The sequence below is a fragment of the Pan troglodytes genome, chromosome 7 (assembly GCF_028858775.2).
Source record: "Pan troglodytes isolate AG18354 chromosome 7, NHGRI_mPanTro3-v2.0_pri, whole genome shotgun sequence".
NCBI classification, from domain to species: Eukaryota; Metazoa; Chordata; class Mammalia; order Primates; family Hominidae; genus Pan; species Pan troglodytes.
In genome coordinates this window covers 7,076,290-7,103,980 of record NC_072405.2, presented here as the reverse complement: position 1 = coordinate 7,103,980, position 27,691 = coordinate 7,076,290, and the positions used below count along the sequence as shown (strand labels likewise).

Sequence of the window (27,691 nt, the reverse complement as noted above, 5' to 3'; positions counted from 1 at the left end):
AAAGAGCTGAAACTGTAGTTATTCTCAGATGACGTGACTGTAAACTTGAAAAAGTGGAATCAATTCTAATTATCAATACTAATAAGAATATTTAAAAAGTGGGCAAAACTATTATGAATATTCTGAAATCAATATTTCCTGTTTAGCAACATTAGTCCTTAAAAAAAGCAAACACACAAAATCAGTGTCTATTTACAACAGGCAAATGTTATGACTATGATTTGAAATAAATTTGTAGACCCATGTAAATAAATTTTAAAACTTAATGAGGATATAAAAATGACATGAATAAAGCCTGAAAATCCTATTATTAGAATGGAGGACATAGTGACATAAAACCTCAGTGACTGTAGACTCAGGGCAACCTAGACTTAAAAGTCCCATGTGGTCTTTTACATGTAAAAAATGAGAATTAGTCTAAAAGTCAATTTTGTCTAAATTTTGATTTTTGGTGAGTATACAGTCAAAATAGTTGTGAAAAGAAAAAAATAAAGTTGTCAAATTTCATGTAACCTATGTTATTTGGAAATTTAAAATAAGTCATATAAATATTTATAACAATATTAAACAATTTCATAAGTGGACTGAATAAAACATAATATTTTATCATATACAATAGCTCCTGCCTTCCTGAGGAAAACATAAAATCAAAGGGCGTGAAGGAAGGATTTTGGTTTCACTGCAGAAACATAATAAGACACCGAAGTGTGTGTTTGTGTGTGCGTACATATAATTAAACTACAGAATATAAAATAGCATCTAATATACATCAAAAATGAGTTTCGTAGAAAAATTCATTTTACACATATGTCTATAAAATAATAAAATTTATTCAGCCTCACAATTACTTTGTGAACTGGAAATAACAATGAGCTGTCATTTTATCCAAATCTAAAAAAAAAAAAAAAACAGACATACAGTATCAAGTTCTGGTTAAAGTAGTAGATGAAGTTTACATGGTACATAAGAGTATCTATACAGTTTGTGGGCTGCATCTTGCTAGAATATATTACATTATAAAATGCACCATTTATTTACTCTGCGATCAAACCGCCAACTTGCCCCAAGTGGAGGAACCCTCAGACATTTGCAGAGGAGTCAGTGTGCTAGTAAGCAGCATTCTTTACAAATCTATGAGCATCAAGGTCTCCTTGGAACAGATGTTCTGTGAACAATTTATAAAACTCCCTCCTGTTAGACACTTAGGTTGATTCCATTTTTAAATCAATTACTGAATAAAACACACTCCATCGTGTGGATGAAATGCTACCTTAATTTGTCAAAGCTATCATTTTCTAAACTTTTCTTTTTAATTCAAATAATTAATATTTTGTGGCCAGATCAATACTGATTCATTGTTTCAAGCTTCAAATGCATTATACAGTTGGGCAGAACACATTTCCTCTCATCAATCTTCTTTTCCAGGATTTGTCAGATATTCTTGACATTAATTCACTACTAATATGCACAGTTTCTCTAATCATGGTCAACAAAGATCTGACAGTGCATTGTCCCTAAACAATCCATACTTGCCTCACTGACACCATGTGGCCCACTTCCCATCTATAATCTATGTCTGGGTGTGAAGCCCTTCCCATATGATCCCCCGAATGGAACTTCACAAGTTTGAATTCACTGGGTCACAGTGTGATAGTGTGAACATGGGACGACGTTAAGGGAAGGCTATGGGTGAGTTGGGAAATGTGTTAGGCAGGGTCAGAGATTACCACATCCTAAAAACAACACTTAAGGTGGGAGATGACAAAACAATCAATGAATAACATGACTTTTTCCAGTGAAAGTGCCATATCTAATCCTTTTCCATTTTTGTTCTCTGAGCTTCTTTCTTAGGGAAGATCCTTCTTGAGAAGCCCCTGCTGAGTATTAGGAAAATGCATTTCAGGACCTCTCATCAAGACGCCCTCTTTCTTTACCACAACCACATATATGGGGGCATAACTCAACATGTGTAAAAGACAATCTTCTGCTTTTCACTGAACCTCCAGGAATTCAGGACAATAAACCTCTACATGCAGACCAACAGGTGAGTTTTTCTGCCCCTTCTTTCATAACACTGTTCTTCCCTAGTGAAGTCCACACATCCTTACATGGCAGCTGTGGGTATATCAACTGGTCTGACCCCTTTTAGTCACAGAGCCTGAAGTCTACTAGTACCTGCTGAGCACAGTGTCATGGGTGAGAATGGGCAAGGCTTTTTCTTTCTCTGGTTCCTGAACTTCCCAGGCTCTCTCACTTCTGGATCCTGAATACCCAAATCCCAAGCTTCCTTCCCAGAACCAACATCTCCTCCTCATTAGAAAGATACCTTTGTTCTGTGCTTACTTTATCAAGTCTTGCTCTTTCCCTATCCACTGCCTTGTGTCAGTATGTGTGTGTCTTGGGGCTGGTGGAAAGGTGAACAGAAGCCAGTAGAGAGTAACCAGCACCAGCTTCACAGGAATGGCATGACCTTGATACGATAGTGGCAGTTTTCCCTTAACATCCCTGCCCCCTAAAGATTTCAGATCATATGTCACACTCTTAAGTAACAGCGATTTGTCTTTCACGGTTTTAATCATATTGATTAAAAGCATTTGTCTTCTCCAGAACATCACATTAAGTCATCAAAAAATATAAACCTTAAAAAGATGTAATTATTGGAACTGAAAAACATAAAAGGTGAGCTTTGGAAATATCTTTGAGCAATTTATTCATTATGAACACATGTAATCTGTTGGAACAAAGTTCTAGGACAATCCAGGTCATCCTTTAATATTTGCAGAAAACAGCACAAAGAAAACTTGATACTTATACTTAGTTGGAAACTTTATGCCACAGCCATTAAATACAGAGATCATATAAAGGAATAGAGGAAGCTGTTGAATACTAAACTAACTCAAATCATCAATATCCTTACGAAGTGCACACTGAATTAATGTAAAAAGTATTTAATAAACAAAAAGTATTTTCAGTATACAATTAAGACTGAAAAGTATTGAGGCCTTATAAGCTGAACCTGATACAATAAATTTAAAAGGGAAACTAGTTTGGAAATCAGAAAACCATCTAAAGAATTTGGGAATTAGGCTTCTCTTGCCCTCTCTGCTACTGACGATCAAGGCCTCCTCATTGTATTCTGTCCTCCATATCTCTGCTGATTCCCATTTTGTCTATTTCCATTTACCCCACTACTACTTGCTTAGGTCACTCTCCTTCATTGTCAATGTTTGTTCAAATTCCTCAGACCCATCCACTTCCCATCTAAACTTCCCTCCCCTTTTCTCGCTCGTTGGCTCTACCTCCCTCCTCTCTGTTTTCTCCTCACTCTCCTGCCCCACCTCGACATCCACAGCGAGGCAATGAAGAAGCCCCTGCCAAGGAAGAGCCCACTTCTCAGTGGGACACCGGGAAGGTAAACACCCAACAGTCACCGCTAGTGGGAGGCGATTGTGCAGAAGCACGAGGGTTGTTACAGGATCGGGCAGGTCCCCTACCCCAGTCTCGGACTCAGGGTCCTGTCTGAGGCGGTCACCCCGAAGCGTGGGGTTTGCGGAGACGTAGGGCCTGGCGGAGGGAAGGATGGGGAAGCATCTCAGGGAGGACTGGCGTCTGCCGAATCCCAGGGCTGCCCTGAGGGGCCAAGAGGGGCGAGGGTGGGGACGACGGAAGACAAGCCACATGCCGAATGGGGACCTGACGCGGCGCGCGACAGGATGGGCGGACGGTGAAGAGACCTAGGGAGGAAGGGCCGGACAGGGGCGACCTCAGTGACGGAACCGGACACAGACGCAGATCTGGCAGCTGAGCGACAGGCTTCGGAGCATTTCTGGGCGTCGCGGGACTCCCCGCCGACAGGAGGGCGGTTGCCGAGCCTGTGACATCCGCGGAGACCAGCAGACCCCGGGTGTGGAGGATGCCGCAGGAAGGGGACTGCGTGGCTGGGTTTGGCCACAAAAAGCGGAGGGCACTCACCCGAGCGGACCTTGGCTCCGGAGAATCCGTTTCCGGGTCAACAAAAAACGTCGCGCGAGGGGCGGGGCCCGTACATGCAGGGAGGGGAGGGAGAGAAAAAGGCGGGGCCGGGCCGGGGCGGGGTCTGGGGCCGGGGCGGGGAGCTTACTGACTTCCCGCCCCCACTGCGCGCGTTTCTGGCCCTGCCAGTGTCTCCGCCGGTTGAAAGCGCGTGTCTGCGTCGGGTTCTGTTTGAGAGCGTTCGGTGCGCCGTGGGTCCGCGCTGCTTCCACCCAACTTCCTGTTAGGTAAGAGGGGCGTGAGGCTCCTGTGCCGGGGGCGGTGCTGCTCCCGAGTCGGCGCGCGGCGGGGACGCGAGTCCGTAGGTGCTGGCGGGAGCGAGAGTGGGGTGGGGACCCTCGCGAGCCCGCACTCCGCCTCTGGGTAGCAGCCTCTTCGGCCCCACACGGCGTGACGCGCGCTCGGGCTCCGCGTTCGCGTCGAGGCAGAGGCGTAGTAGTAGGGGTCGGGCCCAGGGCTGGAGGGGCCGGGACCGGGCGGGGTGCTGCCCTGGACACCGCGCCGGCAGCTGTTCCGCGCGGGTTCATGTCATTCCTATTTTCAACTTGTCCTGCTCTGCACCTGAGATGATTTATAAATTCGGTACCTTTGGGACAGGCGTGGATGACATCCCATAATTTACTTCGTTATTAATTTCTAAATGTAATACATACCACTATCTAAAAGTATTTTTTAATTTGAAATATATTTGTATACATGTACATGTATATTTATTTATTTCTGAATTTTATCTCCTGTACATATAATGAGGCTCGTAAAGTGGATGCTGTTCAGGACATAGGTGGATTTTGCTTTTAATTAGTAAAGACTTAATTGGTGACTTACTGGGGCTATTTGATAAGGATTTTTTTTTAATGAACATTAAAAACAGTGAAATTGTATTTCCGAATTTCGTTAGCTTCATTTATATCTTAATTGGTGAAAACTGTAAGTTAATAACTCATTTTTATTTCCTTTGGAGATTCTTAAGTTTGTGCTACCAATGATTATTTCCAAAAAAGGCACACTTCTGGTTTTCCCAGAACTAATGCTAGCTTCTCAATCTTTTGAGTTTACTTGATATTAATGTTTGACCTCAAATCATGTCACATTTTTGAAGAAAACTTTCTCTTAGCCAATGGAACATAAACCACCCTGGAGTTCATATAGAGGAGGGGTTCAAATGCCTCTGATAGTGTCGTGTTAAAACTCATGGCCAAACGCAAGGTCACATAGCTTTCTTTCTATGTTTTCCTCTAGAATTTGTATAGTTTTGTCATTATAAAATGGGCCTTGTCCTAGACCCCAAGAACAGGTTTTTGGATTTCACATGGGAAAGACCTTTTGGCAAGTCACAGAGTATAGTGAAGTTAAGATAGTTTATTAGCGACTACTCAGCTACATAGCAGGGCGTCCTCAGAAAGCAAGAGGAGAAATGCACCTGTTGTAAACACATAATTTTTTTTTGCGACAGAGTTTCTCTCCTGTCACAATGGCATGGTCTCGGCTCACTGCGACTCTGCTTCCTGGGTTCAAGGATTCTCCTGCCTCAGCCTCCCAAGTAGCTGGGATTACAGGTGCGTGCCAATATACCCTGCTAATCTTTTGTATTTTTGGTAGAGACTGGGCTTCACCATGTTGGTCAGGCTGGTCTGGAACTCCTGGCCTCAAGTGATCTGCCTGCCTCAGCTTCCCAAAGTGCTGGGATAACAGGCATGAGCCACCCGGCGCCCGGGGTTAATGTTTGTTTATATAGGTTATTAAGAATCAGTTTGTGACAGGCTATTAGTATTGTTACTTCTCTTTGTTACTGTCGATTTTAACAACAATTTATGTGTGTACTATTACCTTTAAAGTAAAACTTATTTTTAAACTAAGAATGCTTTTTGTTCTTAAAGTTCTGGGACATTTAAATAAGTTTCGTGTCTTTATTAACTTGTTCCCACAATCATAAATATTTTATAACCAAAAGTGCTCAACCCCCGAAATATATAATCCAAGAAATTTAACGTGTGTGTGTGTGTGTGTGTGTGAGACAGAGAGAGAGAGACAGGGTCTCACTCTGTCGCCCAGGCTGGAGTGCAGTGGTGCGATCATGGCTGGCTCATTGCAGCCTCGAACTCCTGGGCTCAAGCAATCCTCCCGCTTCAGCCTCCTGGGTAGCTGGGACTACAGGTATGTGCAAGCATGCCATCTAATATATATATATATTTTTTGTAGACATAAGGGTCTTGCTATTTGCCCAAGCTGGTGTTCAACTCCTGATCTCAAGTGATCCACCCGCCTTGGCCTTCCAAAGTGCTGGGATTACAGATGTGACCACTGCACCCTGCCCAGATTTAACTTTTTAAAAGCCTTTATTTGAAATAAAGTCACTGTGGTTAAGAGGCCTCTGACGGTTTTGCATTTTAAGTCTGAGGACTATGTTGAGTGACTTTTTGCATAAGTTGTAAAATGTGCATTCATGTTGATTTCATTTCCTATGGTTTCCAATTAATTGTCCCTTCTGCATTTTTAGAAACTCACGGGCTAATGGGCTCTGTGTCAGTTTGCATTTCTAGAATGATGGCGCCGAACACTCCATGCTGTCTTTTAACTGGTGCAGCAGGAGGGGTAGCAGAGGGCGCCCAGCTTCCGACAGTGCCTTGAGCTCTAGGGCGCTGCAGTGCCCCCGGCTGCCAGCAGAGCACGCGCGAGCCCGGCTTTTCTGAGCCTTGAGGCGGCCGCATCCCGCACGCTTCCTCCGCGCCTGCGCCCTGCAAGGGCGGGAGCTGCGTTCTGCTCAGCACATACCAGGAAACGCCCCTCGCTTTGGGACACCTTGAGCCGGCGTCCATGGTTGAGTAAAATCCTTCCTGTTTTCAGCCCTGACTGCTGAGGGGTAGAGACCCTTCATGTGGAAAATTAGAAACCAAAATCCCCTGTGAATCCAGCGCACTCGAGGTTCATTCTCCACACGCAAGGCGTGGCGGCCACAGGGCCAAGCTGCGGTCTTGGAACAGAAATGTAGTGTCAGGAAAGCAACTAGAACACCCGCCACACTGATAATAACCTCCGTAGTGCTAATAACAGTGCATCTGTGATGCTAATGTTAGCGCCCGTCGTATGCAGAGAGCACACCCGTCGGGGTAGCTGCCTTCCACATCCAACCCCGGGAACGTGGATGTGTCCCTCAGTGCGCACATAACGCTTGGAACGCGGAGATGACATCGTCACCTAACGCTACACCCGTCACACTCATATAATCCCCGGAACACGCATGTGTCCCTCAGAGCACACACGTAACCCCTGGAACGCCCGTTACACAGTCAGACTCACGCCACACCCGTCACACTCATATAACCCTTGGAACACGCATGTATCTCTCAGAGCGTACATACCGCCCGGGATGCAGACATGGCCTTTGCAGCCCACACGAGAGGGTCTGCAGCTCTGAGGATGGAACCTTCCGGCTCTCGCTGGGGCGCTGAGTTGACAGCCTCTGCTGGGCTGGGTTTGGGCTGGATTTGGCCTCTGTCATGAAACTTCATGGTGTTGTCTCTGCCTTACTGATGTGGTATTGCCACGGTTGTTTTAAAAAGTAGTTTACTTCCCAATAATGTCATACTTCTGGGAAACTTGCAACAGCACTTAGTATGCCTTCTCCTTTATCTCCAGTTCCCCAGCTGTTATTGCTGTGCCAGATTTGCAGCTTCACAAAAAATACCCCCGTGTGTTTCACCAAAAGCAGGAATACTCCTCCAGGTGATCCCCAAATAACCCCCAATTTAGGAAATACAGGGTTTCTATGTGAAAGTCCACTCCACAGACCTATTTCACTTCACTCCCTGCCCTAGGTGGGAGAAAAATGTCTGTTTCCATGTGGGCCCAATTTTCCTTCTCGGGAACTGTTCCTGAGACTCAGTTTTCTGTTTTTTGTTTTTTGTTTTTTTTGACGGAGTCTCCCTCTGTCACCCAGGATGGAGTGCAATGGCGCCATCTCTGCTCATTGCAACCTCTGCCTCCCATGTTCAAGATATTCTTCTGCGTCAGCTTCCCGATTAGCTGTAATTACAGACACCTACCACCACACCCGGCTAATTTTCTGTATTTTTAGTAGAGATGGGGTTTCACCATGTTGGCCAGGCTAGTCTTGAACTCCTGACCTCAGGTGATCCATTCGCCTCAGCATCCCAGATTGCTGGGATTACAGGCGTGAGCCACCACATCCGGCCGACTCTCAGTTTTCACAGCCTTAACAGATGTAAAGAGCAGAGATGACTCCAAGCTGGGTCTCCCCAGCGTTTCCTCCTAAACATGTGCAGATCCTGTGTTCCTGGCAGGAACATCCTGGCCTGGTGCTGCGCTCTCCTCACTGCAGCCCACTTGGAGGAGCACCCATCCATCCCACCACCACTGGCGATGTCACTTGGAAATGGCAAATATTCATTTACAATCACAAATTTCATCCTGTCAAGCTTCGGATTTCACTTTGCCAATGGTTTTCACTGGCCTTAGAACCGTGGACTCCAGACACCGAGTTCTCCTGCCTGCTGTCCCCTCCCATCCAGTCTGCTACAGCTGCCTGCAGTCCCACTCATGGGGACATGGACTCCCAGGTGTCTTGGGGATTTTATGTGGGTTCCCCCAACCTATTCACCCAGTGCTGACCGTAGTTTTTTAAGGCTTTTTCTAGATAAGTCCTTCAAGTCACAGCAATTACGATATCTAAAAGTAGAAAAGTTAATGTTGATTTTCTAAAGACAAAAAAATAATTCATTATTAGATTGTCTGTGAGACGACCGTCAATTTTTTTTTTTTTTTTGAGGATAGAGCCTCCCTATGTTACCCAGGCTGGAGTGCAGTGGCACGATCTTGGCTCACCAGAGTCTCCACCTCTCGGGTTCCAGCGATTCTCCTGTGTCAGTCTCCTGAGTAGCTGGGACTACAGGCACCTGGCACCATGGCTGGCTATTTTTTGCAGTTTTAGTGGAGATGGGGTTTCACCATGTTTGCCAGGCTGGTCTTGATCTCCTGACCTCCAGTGATCTGCCTGCCTTGGCCTCCCAAAGTGCTCGGATTACAGGTGTGAGCCACCGTGCCCAGCTGCCCTCAATTTATAAATCAAGGAAATACTAGTTCTCTGGAACCAAAGTTCATGTTTGAAATAATTAGGAAAGAAAAATAAAATCTCATTGCTGAAAAAAAGGCAAATAGCACAATTGATTATTGAAATTGCAGAAGAGGGCTTGGTGCAGTGGCTCACTCCTGTAATCCCAGCACTTCAGGAGGCTGAGGCAGGCAGATAACCTGACGTCAGGAGTTCGAGACCAGCCTGGATAAGATGGTGAAATCCCATTTCTACTAAAAATACAAAAATTAGACTGGTGTGGTGGCATGCACCTGTAGTCCCAGCTGCTCAGGAGGCTGAGGCAGGAGAATCGCTTGAACCCAGGAGGTGGAGGCTGCAATGAGCCAAGATCATGCTACTGCACTCCAGCCTGTGTGACAGAGTGAGACTCCGTCTATAAAAAAAAAAAAAAAGGAAATTTCAGAAGAATTTACTGGACAGACTGTTACCTTGCTGTATTCTCTAGCCCTGTGTTAACAGTTACAAGGTATTTTAGGTTTAAACACTTATATTTTAGTCATTCGCTATAGTTAACTATCAAAAAGTCCTGTCCACATCATGACAACCTATATAAAATTTGGAAACCTCTTCATCTATACAATGGAAAATTGGTAAAGTAAGTGTAGATGTTTAAGCTGATGAATTATTAATATTTAGGTACTGAAATGAGTGAGGGAATGTGATTATGTCATAGTTCTGGCATGGGACTTGGGGGGGCTCCCTCTGTTGCCTCTTGCTGGATGGCAAATTTGTGACCTGTGGAGACTGAAGGATAAACTGTCACCTTCATCGGAAACCCTAGTCCAGAAGGAAAGTCCTCATTTCAGGATATACCACTTCGTCCCATGCATTTCCTTTTTCTTGTTCTGTTTTTTGGAGACAAGTCTTGCTCTTTCGCCAAGGCTGGAGTTAAGTGGCCTGATATCGGCTCACTGCAACCTCCATCGCCCAGGTTCAGGCAATTTTCCTTCCTCAGCCTCCTGAGTAGCTGGGATTACAGGTCTGTACCACCACACTGGCTAATTTTTTTTTTTTTTTCCTTTTAGGTGGAGTTTTGCTTTTGTTGTTAAGGCTAGAGTATTATGGCGCAATCTCGGCTGACCGCAACCTCTGCTTCCCAGGTTCAAGCGATTCTCCTGCCTAGGCCTCCTGAGTAGCTGAGATTACAAACATGCGCCACCACGCCCAGCCAATTTTGCATTTTTAGTAGAGATGGGGTTTGTCCATGTTGGTCAGGCTAGTCTCGAACTTCCAACCTCAGGTGATCCGCCTGCCTCAGCCACCCAAAGTGCTGGGATTACAGGTGTGAGCCACAGAGCCTGGCCCTAATTGTTGTATTATTTCCTAGAGAAAAGGTTTCACCATGTTGGCCAGGCTGGTCTCCAGCTCCTGACCTCAAGTGATCCATCTGCCTCAGCCACCCACAGTGCTGGGATTACAGGTGTGAGCCATCTTACCTGGCCCGTTTTATTTTTATTTTTATTTTTGAGACAGGGTGTTGCACTATTGCCCAGGCTGGAGTGTAATAGTGCGATCTCAGCTTACTGCAACCTCCACATTATGGGGTCAAGCAGTCCTTCTTCCTCAGCCTCCCAAGTAGCTGGGACTGCAGCTGTGTGCCACCATGTCTGGCTCATTTTTGTATTAGTAGACATGGGGTTTGGCTGTGTCGTACTGGCTGGTCTTGAACTCCTGGGCTCAAGTGATCTGCCTGCTTCAGCCTCCTGAAGTGCTGGGATTACAGGCGTGAGCCACCTTGCTCAGCCTATTTTTAACTTTTTGAGGAAATACCAAACTATGTTACAAATAAGCTGCACCATTTTATATTCCACATACAGTATTTAAGGGTTGTGATTTCTCTCTGACCTTGCCAACACTTGTTATTTTACATTTGTTGGATTATAGCCTTTCTACTGTGTGTGAAGGAGTATCTGGTTGTGGTTTCAGTTTCGATGGCCATAATGATAATGATATTGATCATCTTTTCATGTGCTTGTTTTCCATTTGCATGTCTTTTTGGCGAAGTGTGTGTTCAGCTCTTTCTCCATTTGTAATTTGGTTGTTGTTGAGTTATACAAATTTTTTATATATTGTAGTTAACAGACTGTTGTTGGATACATAATGCACAAATATTTTCTTCTTTTCTGTGGGTTGTCTTTTCAGTGTCTCTTTTTTTCTTTGGAGACTGAGTCTTGCTCTTTTCCCCAGGCTGGAGTGCAGTGGTGCGGTCTTGGCTCACTGCAACCTCCGCCTGCCGGGTTCATGCGATTTTCCTGCCTCAGCCTCCTGAGTAGCAGCGATTACAGGCATGGGCCACCATGCCTGGCTAATTTTTTGTATTTTTAGTGGAGACGGGGTTTCTCCATGTTGGTCACACTGGTCTCAAACTCCCGATCTCAGATGATCCACCCGCCTCTGCCTCCCAAACTGTCGTGATTACAGGATTGAGCCACCACGCCTGGCCATTATTTATTTTTTTCTTTTTGAGACAGGGTCTTGCACTGCTGCCCAGGCTGGAGTACAGTGGTGCCATCTTGGCTTACTGCAACCTCCTCATTCTGGGCTCAAGCAGTCCTCGCGTCTCAGCCTTCCTAGTAGCTGGGACTACAGGTGTGTGGCACCATACCCGGCTAATTTTTGTATTTTTAGTAGATACGTGGTTTTGCTATGTCGTCTTGGCTGGTCTTGAACTCCTGGACTCTAGTGATCCACCTGCCTCGGCCTCCGAAAGTGCTGGGATTACAGGCGTGAGCCACCATGGCAGGTCTTTTTTGTGTGTTTGCTTTGAGATAGGGTCTTGTGCTGTTGCCCAGGCTGGAGTGCAGTGGTGCGACCTCAGCTTACTGCAGCCTCCACATTCTGGGCTCAAGCAGTCCTCCTGCCTCAGCCTCCCTAGTAGCTGGGACTACAGGTGTGTGTCACCATGCTTGGCTACTTTTTGTATTTTTAGTAGAGATGGGGTTTCTCTATGTCGTTCTTGCTGGTCTTGAGCTCCTGGATTCAAGGGATCCACCTGCCTCTGCCTCCCAAAGTGCTAGGATTACGGGCATGAGCCACCATGCCCGGCTTATTTTTAACTTTTTGAGGAAATACCAAACTATGTTACAAATAGTCTGTACTGTTTATATTCCATATACAGTATTTAAGGGTTGTGATTTCCCTCTGACCTTGCCAACACTTGTTATTTTACATTTGTTGGATTATAGCCTTTCTAGTGTGTATGAAGGAGTATGTGGTTGTGGCTTCAGTTTTGATGGCCATAATGATAATGATATTGATCACCTTCTCATGTGCTTGTTTTCCATTTGCATGTTTTTTGGCAAAGTGTGTGTTGTTCAACTCTTTCTCCTTTTTTAATTTGGTTTTTGTTGTTGAGTTATACAAATTCTTTGTATATTGTGGTTAACAGACTGCTAGATATATAACGTGCAAGCAAATATTTTCTTCCTTTCTGTGGGTTGTCTTTTCACTTTCTTTTTTTTTCTTTCTTTTTTTTTTTTCAGACGGAGTCTTGCCCTCTTGCGCAGGCTGGAGTGCAGTGCTGTGTTCTTGGCTCACCACAACCTCTGCCTCCTGGGTTCAAGCAATTCTCCTCACTCAGCCTCCCGAGTAGCTGGGATTACAGGCATGTGCCACTATGCCCGGCTACTTTTGTATTTTTAGTTGAAATGGGGTTTGTTTACGTTGGTCATGTTGGTATTGAATTCCCGACCTCATGTGATCCGCCTGCCTCAGCCTCCCAAAGTGCTGGGGTTAGAGGCATGAGCCACCATACCGGCCTTTTTTTATTTTTTTATTTTTTTTGAAGTAGGGTCTTGCACTGTTACCGAGGCTGGAGTGCAGTGGTTCGATCTTAGCTTACTGCAACCTCCATAATCTGGGCTCAAGTAGTCCTTCCACCTCAGCCTCCCTAGTAGCTGGGACTGAAGCTGTGTGCCACCATGCCTGGCTAGTTTTTATATTATTAGGAGAGATGGGGTTTTTCTATGTCATCCTGTCTGGTCTTGAACTCCTGGACTCAAGTGATCCTCCTGCCTCAGCCTCCCAAAGTGGTGGGATTACAGATGTGAGGCAGCATGCCCACCTTTCCTGATTTTTATTTTTTGAGACAGGGTCTTGCGCTGTCTACCAGGTTGGAGTGCAGTGGTGCGGTCTCAGCTTACTGCAGCCTCCACATTCTAGGCTAAAACAGTTCTCCTCCCTTAGCCTCCCTAGTAGCTGGGAGTACAGGTGTGTGGCACCATGCCTGGCTAATTTTTGTATTTTTTAGTGGAGACGTGGTTTTGCTATGTCCTTCTGGCTGGTCTTGAACTCCTGACCTCAAGTGATCCACCTGCCTCAGCCTCCCAAAGTGCTGGGATTAAAGGCATGAGACACCGTGCCTGGCCTATTTTTAACTTTTTGAGGAAATACCAAACTGTTACAAATAGGCTGCACCGTTTATATTCCACATACAGTATTTAATGGTTGTGATTTCTCTCTGACCTTGCCAACACTTGCTATTTTATATTTTTTGGATTATAGCTTTTCTAGTGTGAGTGAAGGAGTATGTGGTTGTGGTTTCAGTTTCGATGGCCATAATGATAATGATATTGATCATCTTTTCATGTGCTTGTTTTCCATTTACATGTCTTTTTGGCAAAGCGAGTGTTCAACTCTTTCTCCATTTGTAATTTGGTTGTTTTTGTTGAGTTATACAAATTCCTTATATATTGTGGTTAACAGACTGTTGTTAGATATATAACGTGTAAATATTTTCTTCCTTTCTGTGGGTTGCCTTTTGATTTTTTTTTTTTTAGACTGAGTCTTGCTCTGCTGCCCAGGCTGGATTTCAGTGGTGTGACATCGGCTCACCGCAATCTCTGCCTCCTGGGTTCAAGTGATTCTCCTCCTAGCCTCCCGAGTAGCTGGGATTACAGGCATGGGTCACCACGCCCAGCAACTTTTTTGTATTTTTAGTAGAGACTGGATGTCTCCATGTTGATCAGACTGTCTTGGACTGCTATTCACAGGTGATATGCCCACCTGTGCCTCCCAAAATGCTTGGATTACAGGGGGAGCCACCACGACTGGCCAGTTTTTTTTTTTTTTTGAGGCAGGGTCTTGCACTGTTGCCGAGGCTGGAGTGCAGTGGTGCCATCTCTGCTTACTGCACCCTTCACATTCTGTGCTGAAGCAGTCCTCCTTCCTCATTCTCCCTAGTAGCTGTGACTACAGGTGTGTGCCACCATGCACGACTAATTTTTGTATGTTTAGTAGAGACGGGGTTTTGCTATGTCCTTCTGGCTGGTGTTGAACTCCTGGACTTAATTGATCCACATGCCTTGGCCTCCCAAAGTGCTGGGATTACAGACGTGAGCCACCATGCCTACTCTTTTTTTTTTTTTTTTTTAAGACATGGTCTTGTGCTGTTCCTCAGGCTGGAGTGCAGTGGTGCCATCTTGGCTTACTGCAACCTCGACATTCTGGGCTCAAGCGGTCCTCCCACCTCAGCCTCACTAGTAGCTGGGACTAGAGGTGTGTGGCAGCATGCCTGGCTAATTTTTTGTATTTTTAGTAGAGACGGGGTTTTGCTATGTCTCTCTGTATGGTCTTGAACTCCTGCACTCAAGTGATCTGCCTGCTTCAGGCTTCCAAAGTGCTGGGATTATAGGCATGAGTCACCTTGCCTGTCGTGTTTTTAACTTTTTATGGAAATACCAAACTATGTTACAAATAGGCTGTACCATTTTATATTCCACATACAGTATTTAATGGTTGTGATTTCTCTCTGACCTTGACAACACTTGTTACTTATATTTGTGGATTATAGCCTTTCTAGTGTGTGTGAAGGAGTATGTGGTTGTGGTTTCAGTTTTGATGGCCATAATGATAATGATATTGATCGTCTTTTCATTTCCTTGTTTTCTATTTGCATGTCTTTTTGGCAAGGTGTGAGTTCAACTCTGTCGCCATTTGTAATTTGGTTGCTTTTGTTGTTGAGTTATACATATTCTGTATGTATTGTAGTTAATGGACTGTTGTTAGATATATAATGTGCAAGCAAATATTTTCTTCCTTTCTGTGGGTTGTCTTTTTGCTTTCTTTTTTTTTTTTTTGAGACAGAGTCTTGCTGTGTTGCCCAAACTGGAGTGCAGTGGCAGGATCTCAGCTCATTGCCACCTCCACTTCCTGGGTTCAAGTGACTCTCCTGCCTCAGCCTCCTGAGTAGCTGGGATTACAGACGTGCACCATTACAGCAGGCTAATTTTGTATTTTTGTTTGAGATGGGGTTTGTTTATCTTGGTCAGGATGGTCTTGAACTCCCGTCCTCAGTTGATCCTCCTGCCTCGGCCTCCAGAAGAGCTGGGAATTCAGGCATGAGCCACCGTGCCTGGCCCTAATGTTTGTATTTTTAGTAGAGACAAGGTTTAGCCATGTTGGCCAGGCTGGTCTCCAACTCCTGACCTCAACTGATCCATCTGCCTCAGCCTTTGAAATTGCTGGGATTATAGGTATGAGCCATCATACCATGTCTTTTTTTTTTTTTTTTGGGGACAGGGTCTTGCACCATTGCCCAGGTTGGAGTGTAGTGGCACGATCTCAGCTTAATGCAACCTGCACGTTCTGGGCTCAAGCAGTCCTCCTGCTTCAGTCTCCCTAGTAGCTGCTACTTCAGCTGTGTGTCACCATTCACAGCTGGTTTTTGTATTATTAGTAGAGATGGTGTTTTGCTATGTCATCCTGGCTGGTCTTGAACTCCTGGACTCAGGTGATCCACCTGCCTTAGCCTCCCAAAGGGCTGGGATTGCTGGCGTGAACCACAGTGTGCAGGGTTTAGGGTTTACAGTTTAGGGTTTAGGGTTTAGGGTTAGGGTTAGGGGTTAGGGTTAGGGGTTAGGGTTAGGGGTTAGGGTTTAGGTTCGGGGTTAGGGTTAAGGGTTAGGGGTTAGGGGTAGGGGTAGGGGTAGGGTTAGGGGTTAGGGTAGTGTAAATAATTTCACATTATTACTAATAATAAATTATTATTTTTATTGCACTATTACTTAATGTAAAGGCTATTAAGACATGTTTGTCTTCAAAGAATGGTGTTGGTTTCTGTGGGCAGTTTCTCCTCATGGAAAGGTAGTGCGTTCCTGCTAAATCATGGACAAAACGGGCCTCCAGGAGCTACAGGCTGCAGAAGCAGCTTCTCATCTATGTCCTTCACTGCATGATACTGTTGTTGACCTTGAAACCTTCTTTTGGGCTAGTTTTATTAACAGAGCTAGTATTTCCATGAGGTTCTACTACATACCAGCTTCCAGAAAGCTAAATGCCTTTTGTTTGTTATTATTCACTAAATACAAATCACAACTCTCTTCTCATTACACACACAACAAAATTTAGCTGAGGGAGATTGAGTGACTTTCCCAGGGTCACACAGCTACTAAGAGCAGAGTCGTGTTTAGATTCATGTGGGAATACTGAACACAGAAATGAACCAACGGAAACATCCTACGTTCCAAAAGCCTACTCAAGCCATTTGTTCTTATTTTAAGGAAAATCTATCATGAATGCCAACATACATCCCTAACAACCCAGTGCTGTTACCCTCCAAACATTTTATGTCTTGCAAAGTATTAGAACTTCATATGTGAAGCCATACCACTCCGAGGGAAAGCAAAATACATAATGACATCTCCTTTAGGATGTCCTTAGAGAATTCAAGGAAAAGAAGTTAAATAATTTAAAAGTGCTTTTGGGTACAGCTATTTAGCACTAGACAGTAAGATTAGACATAGATTGTAAAGATAATAATAGGGTTAGGGATAGGATTAGGATCTGGGTCAGAGTCAGGGCCAGAAGTATGCTTAGAGGTGGGGTCATGGTCAGGGTCAAGATCAAAGTCAGGGTCAAAGTTAGGGTCAGAATTAGGGACCAGGGTAGGGATCAGGATTTAGATTCAGGGTCAAAGTCTTGGGACAGGGTTAGGGTTAGGATTAGAACCAGAGCTTTTTTCTCCTCAGGACCTACCCGAGGGTGGGTCACCATGGCTTTGGAGCACCTGGTAGTGTGGTGTGTCCACAGTGAAGACCAGAGTTTCATTGTCCTTAGGCAGAGGCTGGAGGAAACATGTGCACCCCCTTTAAACACTTTTATTCTTGTTTTAATTACTCATTTTTCTTACAGTATTAAATTAGTAAAAATAGTATTGAAAAATTGAAAAGTAGGCATATTAAAACTTGCAACACCACTTAAGCTTAGATGTATTATTTGTACCTCAACATTTTTTATTTTGTTGAGAAAGTTTAAGGTTAACTGGCAGCATATTTCTAATAGTAGATACAATAATGTCTGTTTTATAAACATTGACATCCTACATTACATGTGTCAACCCTGAAAATCTGACACGGCTCTCAGATTTTTTAGAAAGTTTATTTTGCCAAGCTTGAGGATGTGCGCCCGTGATGCATCCTCAGGAGGTCCTGACAACATGGGCCCAAGGTGATCCGGGCACAGCTTGGTTTTACACACTTTAGGGAGACATGATACATCAATCAGTATGTGTAAGATGTACATTGGTTAAGTCCAGAAAGATGAGAAGGCCAGACAGGGGGCTTCCAGGTCATAGGTAGGTAAGAGACAAACGATTTCATTCTTTTGCATTGCTGATTACCCTCTCCAAATGAGGCAATCAGGTATGCATTTATCTCGGTGAGCAGGTGGGTGTCTTTGGATAGAATGGGAGGCAGATTTGCCCTAAGCAGTTCCCAGATTGACTTTTCCCTTTAGCTTAGTGATTTTGGGTCCCCAAGATTTATTTTCCCTTCATAAGGTTTTCCTATGAGTATTAATTATTCATTGTGTCTTTTATTACACAAATGAGGCACAGATTTTTAAAAAATCATCAACTTCGTGGCTACCTATATAGACATAATGACATAGAAGTTCAACTAAATTTGCAAACATCCCAGAGTTTGGGTTTATAATAATTCTTTGTGATTCTTTAAAAGGTAAAGTATTTTTTCCCATAAACATAGCAACATTTAAAATCACCCGTAGAATGTCCTGCCATTTTTGTTTTTCTAGTTTCCTCATTTTCTGCAAAGCCTCGCTGAGGAAATTGACTTTGAATATCCTTTTACACTCTTCTGTTTTAGAAATCATTGTGGTAAAACACTGAATCATCATGGTCATAAGTTCTGTCCACATTCTTTCTTTCTTTGAATATTTTTTCCCAGTGAGCAATATTTGATTCTGCTATATTATGGCTAAAAGGTAGGCATGGGAACAAAATAAAGACAAGAAGTCTTCGGAATAAGTGATCCCATCACAATGAATCAATTTGCCATTGGAACATATTTTTACAAAGTCACTCTTGTGAAATTATTTAGCTATGAATTGAAACAGAGTCTGTATGGTTAATATTTTTCCTGGCCTGAGGTGAACAGCATTTTAGAGAATGAACCCAGGACACAACCAGAACACAAGAAAAAAATATGAGAATTAAGTTTACACATATGTGTTACTACAGTAACAGAAAACATGTAAAGAACATTTGTTTTGATTTATATGTCAGTTTGCACTGTTTAATTTTTTGTGTCATAAATGCTCTTATTTAAAAAATAGGACTAGTTAACAGTGTCAATTACTAGTAATTCATGGTATAAATAATTAAACAAGGAAGTGTTCAAAAAAACAGTGTTTTAAATAAAGTTATATTTTACATCTTTTTTTTCTTACACAGAAATTGTCAAAAAAAAAAAAAAAAAAGATTTCCCATGTAGCCGCAACCTAGTTTCCTCTCTTATTAACATCTTCTATCAGTGTGTCTCACATGGCTTATTAATGTCTTACACAATTTGTCACAGTTAATGAACCAATACTGATAGACTAAAGTTCATATTTCATTTGGATTCCCTTAGATCTCTCTTACTCTGATCCAGGATCCCATCCAGGATCCCGCATGACATGTAGTCATCATGTGGGCTCTTCCTGGCTGTGACAGTGTGTCAGGCTTTCCATCTCAGGTGACCTTGATAGTACTGAGGAGGATTGGTCAGGCATTTTGTAGAATGTCCCTCATTGTCACTTCATGTTCTCAAGGTGAACTGTTACATTTGATATTCACTTGGATCATTTTGCAGAGCTACTGTTTGTCAGGTTTCTCCACTGTGAAGTTATTTTTCCTCCTTGTCCATACTACATGTGTTTTTTTGGAGCAAGCCACTATGCAGAGCCTCACTCCTTAACGGAGTGAGGAGTTAGCTCCACCTTCTTGATGGCTGAGTGTCTACATCAATTATTTGGAATTCTTTTGCAAAGGAGATTTCTATGCAACTCCATTTGCTTATTCACCTATGCATACAAATACAGACACCTAGATAATTACTTTAAGCTTTAGCTATTATTCAACACTGCAGCATTATGTTGCACAATTCATTCCTGTGTTGGCAGTCGGTAGCTTTTTTTATTGGCTCTTATTTTTCTTTGATATATTTTAATTTTTTTAGTACTTACTTACTTTCTGATACTTCCAGATTATCCTGGCTCCTATATTTACTCTCCCAGTTCTAGTTTCAGACATTTCTTCAAGGAGCCTGATTCCTTTCAGAATTGTAGGAAAACTTATGTCTGGCTGCTGAAAGAGCACATTGTATCTTGTCCCTCATTAGTAATGCTAGGAAGTATATGTGTGTGTCTAACCTACCTATACACACCTAATTATAAAGTTTTCTATGTAGAACTGTGTGTATCTATATTAAACTAAACATAAGTTTACGTTTATGTCTCCACCTCTGATCTACTATCACATGAATCATTCTAGCCTTCTCACCTTGCTAATTTGTAACCTCCCACTTCAACAGTGAGAAACCTGGTTCCCACCATCTGCGACTTATGTAAGTCATTGTTTTATTCCAGATACAGACACTGTGGTTTTACAATTGTTCACAATTGCTTCTGTTGGAAAGAACTTTGTAAAATGGAATCCAATGATGAAGTATAGTTCATTTGCCTTCAGCTTACAGATTCTATTCATTTTCAAAGTGACTTAGGTCAACACCATTTTCCCTACACCTTCAGTGAGTTTATACCTACATTTGTGTCTTAGTCCATTTTGTGCTTCTGTAACAGAATACCTGAGACTGGGTAATGTATAAGTAAAAAAGGTTCATTTGGCTCACAATACTGGTGGCTGGAATGTCTGAGATTGGGCAGTTGCATCTGGTGGGGCCTCAGTCTTTTTCACCTCATGGTGGAAAGTGGAAGGGGAGCAAGGTGTGCACCAGAGATCACGTAGCAAAAGTGAAAGCAAGAGGGAAGCCAAGGAAGCCAGACTCTTTTTAACTAGCTACTCCTGTAGGAATTAATCCATTCCTGTGACAGCAGAACTCACTCACCCCCATGGAGGACATTAATGTATTCATGAGAGATCCATCCCCATGACCCAAACACCTTCCACTAGGCCCCACCGCCCCACACTGACACAGTGGGGGTCAAATTTCTCAAAAAGAAATAAAAATTTTTTTGAGACTGGGTCCGGCTCTGTCACCCAGGCTGGAGTGCAAAGGTGCAATCTCAGCTCACTGCAACCTCTACCCCCTGGGTGCAAGCGATCCTCCCTCTTCAGCCTCCTGATTAGCTGTGACTACAGGCACATGCCATCATGCCCATCTAATTTTTGTATTTTTGGTAGAGATGGGGTTTCACCATGTTGCCCAGGCTGGTCTTGAACTCCTGGCCTCCCAAAGTGCTGCAATTATAGGCATGTGCCACCATGCCCGGCTAAATTATAGTTTTCCATTGAAACATAAAATTTCTCTCTGTAGTAACCATCATTTTTGATCATAATCAAAGTAAGACTCTTCTTGTTTTAAAAATAAGTCTAGTTTTGTTAGATTTTGCTTGATTATTTACGTAAGTGCAGCAAGAACAGGAGATGACCACATAGGTGCTTTCAAGTTTCTTTGCTGGAAGTTTTCATACAGAATCTCAGATTTGACTTTTAAAGGCCTTATTCATGCTAAAATCCAAGCCAAGCACATACTATCAAATTTCAGCTGCAGTCCTCATAGCTTTGTGTGAATTCCTCTCTTCTTGAGGCCCCCAAAATATCCCCAAATTCCTGGGCCTACCAGGAAATGACCTTCTTTACTAACCTGAAGGCTGTGAACCCTGTAATCTAGGTATCAGGCTGGCTTTTCTCAGAGTGCTGTTGGGAATGAAGATTTTGGTGCTCCAAAAAAAAAACAAACAAACAAACAAACAAAAAAAACAACGTGGGAACAAATGATGTCTTAGCGAGGCGGGCTTTACTTTTTGCATAAAGGGTGCTACTCAATAGCTGTCCAGCCACAAGAGCACACCAAACAAAGGAGACGGAGTTACTTAGAACCTGATGTGTCTACCCTAGTGCTGTGTCTAGTTTCCGTTGGCTGAAATAGGACCTCACATTTTACACTTTACCCGATTGGCTATTAGTTTAAAACTTTCTTAATTAGGTAAGTGGAATAGAACAAAGAAAGAAAAGGAAGTTGCCCAGGGATAGGTAAGGAAGCATCTCCAAATAAGGAATGGCATGTACTATGGGCTGGGGCTTGTCTAGTTCTGCCCAGGCATGCTGGAGCAAGCTAGGACAACTGATTTGGAACACACACACACACACACACACACACACACACACACGTATATATAAAAATAGTGGGTAGCAATCTCATAGTAAGAAATTGTGACTTTTTATAATCTTTGAAGAACTTTCCCATTTCTCACAGTGCTTTGTAAGCATTGTCTCCATAAAGTCAACCTTACTTCCTTAAGATTGCTGGTCATAACTGATCTTAGGTACATTTCCTAAATATGATATTCCTGTAAAAACCTTGAGAATATAACCAAAATTTCCAATTATGTCCTGTTATAAGGTTCTTATTGGACTTTTGATAACAACTATATCATCATGAAAATAAGAGTATTCAGTAAGAATTTCAAAATTCTGGAGAAATCAGGCAGAGAAAAAAGATAAATGCCTCATTTCTGTTTATAAAAGTATAATCTACTAAATTGTTGTAATTTACAGTTAGATTAAGGAAAGAGATTTCTTAAATTCAGAAACTAGAACATTAAAGAACCATCAATGATCCAAAAAGCTATAAAATTATAATCAATTTTCATCAGCTCATTCAGTGCCATGTAATCAATTCCAGTCTTGTTGGATCTTGGGTTAGTAGTGTCATGAATCCATCAATTTCTCAACCAGACTTCTGGAGATGTTCACTAAGTCAAGTGTATGGTCTTAAAGTTATTTAAGCAATATCATCAGAAGCCTATAACCAGAGTACCTGTCATACTCTTTTCTGTGAGTCTCAGAGGGAGTCCTGTGTTGGAGATGAACATTCTGACCTGTAGCTGTTTGCAAGAGCTTTCAGGAAAGCATCAGGGGGAATATCTAAATGACAAAGAGTATGAAATGGCTGTGATGAAAGATCTGATGAGAGTTTATTATACCACAACTGACAAGGGTATTCGATTTTTTCTGTGGCCTCCCAAAGTGCTGGGACTACAGGCGCCTGCCACCACAGCCGGCTATTTTTTTGTATTTTTAATGGAGACGGAGATTCACCGGGTTAGCTAGGATGGTCTGGATCTCCTGACCTTGTGATCCATCCTCCTCATCCTCCCAAAGTGCTGGGATTACAGGCATGAGCCACTGCGCCCGGCACAATATTTAAAGTAATAATTGGAATTATGACTCATTACTCTATACTGGCACATAGCATGGATAAGGAGGACATAACAAATTTACAGGAATTTTATATCATTTCTGAAAACATAGCATTTTACCCATAGAAATGTAACACAGGGAAGGTTAGGTATCTCTTTTTATTTGTATCTTATGTATGGTTTTCCTTATAAAAAATACATCCTACTTTACTTGCGAAACATGCCCTACTTTTCTTGCATGCTTTGCATGGGGTTGTTTCTAGTTATTCCATTATTTCTAGTCGTTTTATTTACATATACTGATTATAATTTTAATACTTAGTAATCTTTTATTTTCCAGAGAAAACTAGGAAGTAGTCAGTTATAAACTGTCATATATTAGCATTCTATAGTAGGTTAGAAAATGTATGAATATACTGTCTCCCAACATCTAGAGGGATGTGTTTCCTCATAATACAATTTCTCAGTGTGGCAGAAAAAAACATGTTTATTAATGGGCCAAAATATCTTTAGTCTTTCTGTAAAAATAGGAAGCCAAAAGTATATAAACTTGAATTATTTATGTTCAGTAATTAATGTTTTAGTATTGTATCTTATTTATAAATGGTCTAGATATTTAATGCAAATCTTTTACTTAGCTTAAGTTTAAGGTTAAAAATTAGCAAAAGTACTTTGGAAACTACTATTAGGCAGATTTACTGTGAACAAATTATTTTTGAAATAATGTTTTTCGCTTTTCACAAGATGGCACCGAAAGCGAAGGAAGCTCCTGCTCCTCCTAAAGCCGAAGCCAAAGTGAAGGCTTTAAAGGCCAAGAAGGCAGTGTTGAAAGGTGTCCACAGCCACACGCAAAAAAGAAGATCCGCATGTCACTCACCTTCAGGCGGCCCAAGACACTGCGACTCCGGAGGCAGCCCAGATATCCTCGGAAGAGCACCCCCAGGAGAAACAAGCTTGACCACTATGCTGTCAAGTTTCCGCTGACCACTGAGTCGGCCGGAAGAAGATAGAAGAAAACAACATGCTTGTGTTCTTCGTGGATATTAAAGCCAACAAGCACCAGATCAAACAGGCTGTGAAGAAGGTCTATGACAGTGATGTGGCCAAGGTCACCACCCTGATTTGTCCTGATAAAGAGAACAAGGCATATGTTCGACTGGCTCCTGATTATGAAGCTTTGGATTTTGCAACAAAATTGGGATCATCTAAACTGAGTCCAGCTGGCTAACTCTAAATACATGTGTATCTTTTCACCATAAAAGAATAATGTTTTTCATAAGAGTGACAACTTAATTAGAATCAAATCTATAAGCTTTAAGATTTTACATTTCTGTAAGTATAATATTAGCTTATTTGACTAGAACTCAAGCAGAATAGGAATTTATGTTTGTTTTATATTCAATAGTGATAACTTTGAAGACATAGTTTTATTACACCAAAAATTTTATATTAATCTCATTTAACTCAGTTTTATCCAAATCATGTTAACTTAAAAAACATTTGATCAGTTCCTATATTTCTAGGAGTTTGGTGAATATTTATTTATAAATGGTTATTTTTTTGCAAGCCAAGTTAGAATAGAGCACTTTTAGAGGGTTTTATAAATGAATTTTGCAGTGCTATCCGGAGTTAAGAAAATATCACATATACATAACATACATTAATAGATATACAAACACAAATAGAGATTTCATAGCTTTCATCCTGAAATTTCAGCCATGAATCAGGCATAAATATTCTGATGGTTAATTTTAGACATCTACTTGATTGGATTAAGAAACATACATAGCTGGTCAAACAATTTCAGCCATGAAACAGGCATAAATATTCTGATGGTTAATTTTAGACATCTACTTGACTGGATTGAGAGACACACATAGCTGGTCAAACACAATTTCTGGGCATATCTGTGAAGGTGTTTCTGGAAGACACTGAGATAACCCTGACCCAGTGTGGATGGGCACTGATATGGTTTGCCTGTGTCCCCACCCAGATCTCATCTTGAATTGTAGTTCCTATAATCCGTATATGTCATGGGAGGGACCCAGTGGGAGGTGATTGAATCATGGTGGTTGTTACTGCCTTTCTGTTTTCATGGCAGTGAGTGAGTTCTCCTGATCCAATGGTTTTATAAGGGGCTGTTCCCCTTTGGCTCAGCACTTCTTCTTGTTGCTGCCATGTGAAGAAGGATGTCTTTGTTTCCCCTTCTGCCATGATTGTGAGGCCCCTGCAGCCACGTGGAACTGTCAGCCCATTAAACCTCTTTGTTCTTTATAAATTGCTCAGACTCAGGTATTTCTTCACAGCTGTATAAAAATGGATGAATACAGGCACCACCCAATTGGTTGAGAGCCCAGATAGAATAACAAGGAAGAGGAAAGGTGAATTATCTCCTTCTGAAATTGAAACATCCTTCTTCTCCTGCCCTTGACATCAGAATCAGTGTCTCAGAGCTTTGGCCTCAGAATCAGAGTTACACCATTGGCTTCCCTGATTCTGAGTCCTTTATATCTGGAGTGAGCCATGCTGCCAGCTTTCCTGGTTCTCCAACTTGGAGACAGGCTATTGTGTAACTTCTCAGCATCCATAATTATGTGAACCAATTCCCCTAATGAGTCTTCTCTCATCTATCTACATATATCCTATTGATTCTGCCTTTCTGGAGAACCCTGACTAATGTTATTACAATAATACAAAATTCACTAGTTTATATAGAAGACTTGGTTTTTGTCTTTGCCCCATTTTATATTTGTATTATAACTGTGTATCTGGAAAATGGAACAAGTTTTTATCTTCATATGAGGGCCAAAGCTTTTTTCTCACCAATATTTTTGGAGATTTTTAAGATTTTCTTTTGTTTGGACATACAATCTTACGGAGGCTGAGAAATAAAATTTTTTCTATTTTATTTTTCAGCCCCAGGTGTTTGCTTTTGCAGATTCTTGAGCACATTGAGAGCATGGAGAGCACTCCAAGGCATGGAGTGGGGTCCCTAAAGTTTCAGTGATTACAGGGAGTTGAGAGACTCAATTGGGAAAGGAAAAGTCTAAAAGGAGGCAATTTGGAAGACAAAAATTTTCTCAAAGGAGTGATTAAATTTCTAAATAATTCTTAGTAAAATCATGTAAACAGGAAAGGAAGTAGAATTAGTTCCATATTGGTGGAACACATAGCAGAGGTTTGAGAAGGGAGAATTTAGTCAACTGAGAAGTTCCCATGAAAGGATCAAGTTCAAGATCACAGAGACATCTTGAAACAAAAAGCCAGGAATAACTTCCAACCCAAGAGAACAGAGAGGCCTCAAAACCAAAGCTAGGATAAGAAACTTGTAGCCCAATATTTATCTTCCAGACAAAGAAGCCTGAGATTCCAATGCAGCTTCAGAGAGTACTCACTCAAAATGCTACTGAAACTGAAGGCTTTTTAATGACTTAGCCATGCATGCAAAAGGCATTCCCTAAGGTGGCACAGAAGATGGAGCCCCCATATCCAAAGATAGCCAAGGAGAAAGAAAGACCCCTGTTGCCAGAGCCAGTGGGAAAAGGTAACAGAAAAGGAGACAAGGGTCCTAATGGGATGAGATCATTTCAGATTTAGGCTTTTACAAACTCCTGAGAACTGGCAGGTTGACAGCCATAAATGGGGTACCAACATTTCTACTCATTGGATTACAAGTTCTCAGGCATCCAAAATGATTAACAAAATGACAATTTCTAGGGCTTCTGTGGGAGAGTATACTGTTGGTGCAAATGTGAATTGTGCAGCCATTATGGAATATGGTATGGAGGTTTCTAAAAAAATTAGCAATAAAAGTACCCTATGATTTAGCAATCTCTCTTTTGGGTATATATCCAGAAAAAATGAAATTACCACTTCATAAAGCTGTCTGCACTCCCATGTTCGCTGCAGGATTATTCTTGATAGCCAAGATATGAAAACAACCTAAGTGTCTGTTGATGTACAGATAGATAAACTGTGGTATCTAAAAAACAGTGGAATATTATTCAGCCTTAAAAAAAGAGATTCTGCCATTTTTCACATCCTAGGTGAATCTGGAGGAAATTATGCTATGTGAAATAAGCCAAACACAAGAAGGAAAATATTGCATGATCTCAATTATGTGTGGCATCTAAAAATTATATACAGATATAGAGAATGAAACAGTGGTTACCAGAGGCAGGGGCCAAGGGAAGGAAATGGAGATATGTAGCTCGGAGGATATGATGTAACAGATATGGAGGAGAAATGTGTCTAGAGATGTAATGTACAACGTGAGGACTACAGTTAATAACACTTGAGGACTACAGTTAATAACAGATTTGAGATTTGAGATTTGATAAATGAGTAAGTTTTAGCTACTCTTGCCACAAAAAAGAAAAAAAGGGCAATTATGTGAGATAATGGATAATTTGCCTCACTGTAATAACCATTTTACTATCTGTATGTATCACATAACCTTATGTTGTATATCTTTAATATACATAATAAAATTTGTTTTAAAAATTAAGAAAAGAAGCTTAGTCTATTAGGTAAGAAATGTATCGATTTAATAGTGTTGTAATGATAACTGGAATAGAGATGTAAACAAGTAGCTATTTTAACTCTAGGAAGTTGGAGAATATATTCAATAGAAAGTAGGTAAGTCCTCAGCAGCAATTTTATTTTATTTTATTATTATTATACTTTAGGAATTTCTTAAGATGTTTTCTAGTTTTCTTGCTGTGTAAGAAGAGTGTCTATTGCAAGTTCTGCCAGGGATTAACAGTTCTAGGCCTGTCTCTGATATACATTTAGACTGTTACCAAATGTACATGGTTTAAGAACCTTACCTATATAGTCTTTTAATCAGCAAAATAAATATAAGAGGTACTATTTTCCTCATTTTACGAA

The 27,691-nt window shown here is 41.9% G+C and overlaps 1 protein-coding gene and 1 pseudogene across 6 annotated transcripts in view; one reads left to right on the top strand and one right to left on the bottom strand.

Annotated features, from left to right (window-relative positions):
* Nucleotides 1–4,257, bottom strand: part of ZNF596 (zinc finger protein 596) — a 15,224-nt gene extending 10,967 nt beyond the window's left edge. The window contains exon 1 of one of the 6 annotated variants that reach the window (XM_063815983.1): nucleotides 3,973–4,257. The gene's annotated coding sequence lies outside the window, so the exon portion shown is untranslated. 6 annotated transcript variants of the gene reach the window in all.
* Nucleotides 4,142–27,691, top strand: LOC104004313 (large ribosomal subunit protein uL23-like; annotated as a pseudogene).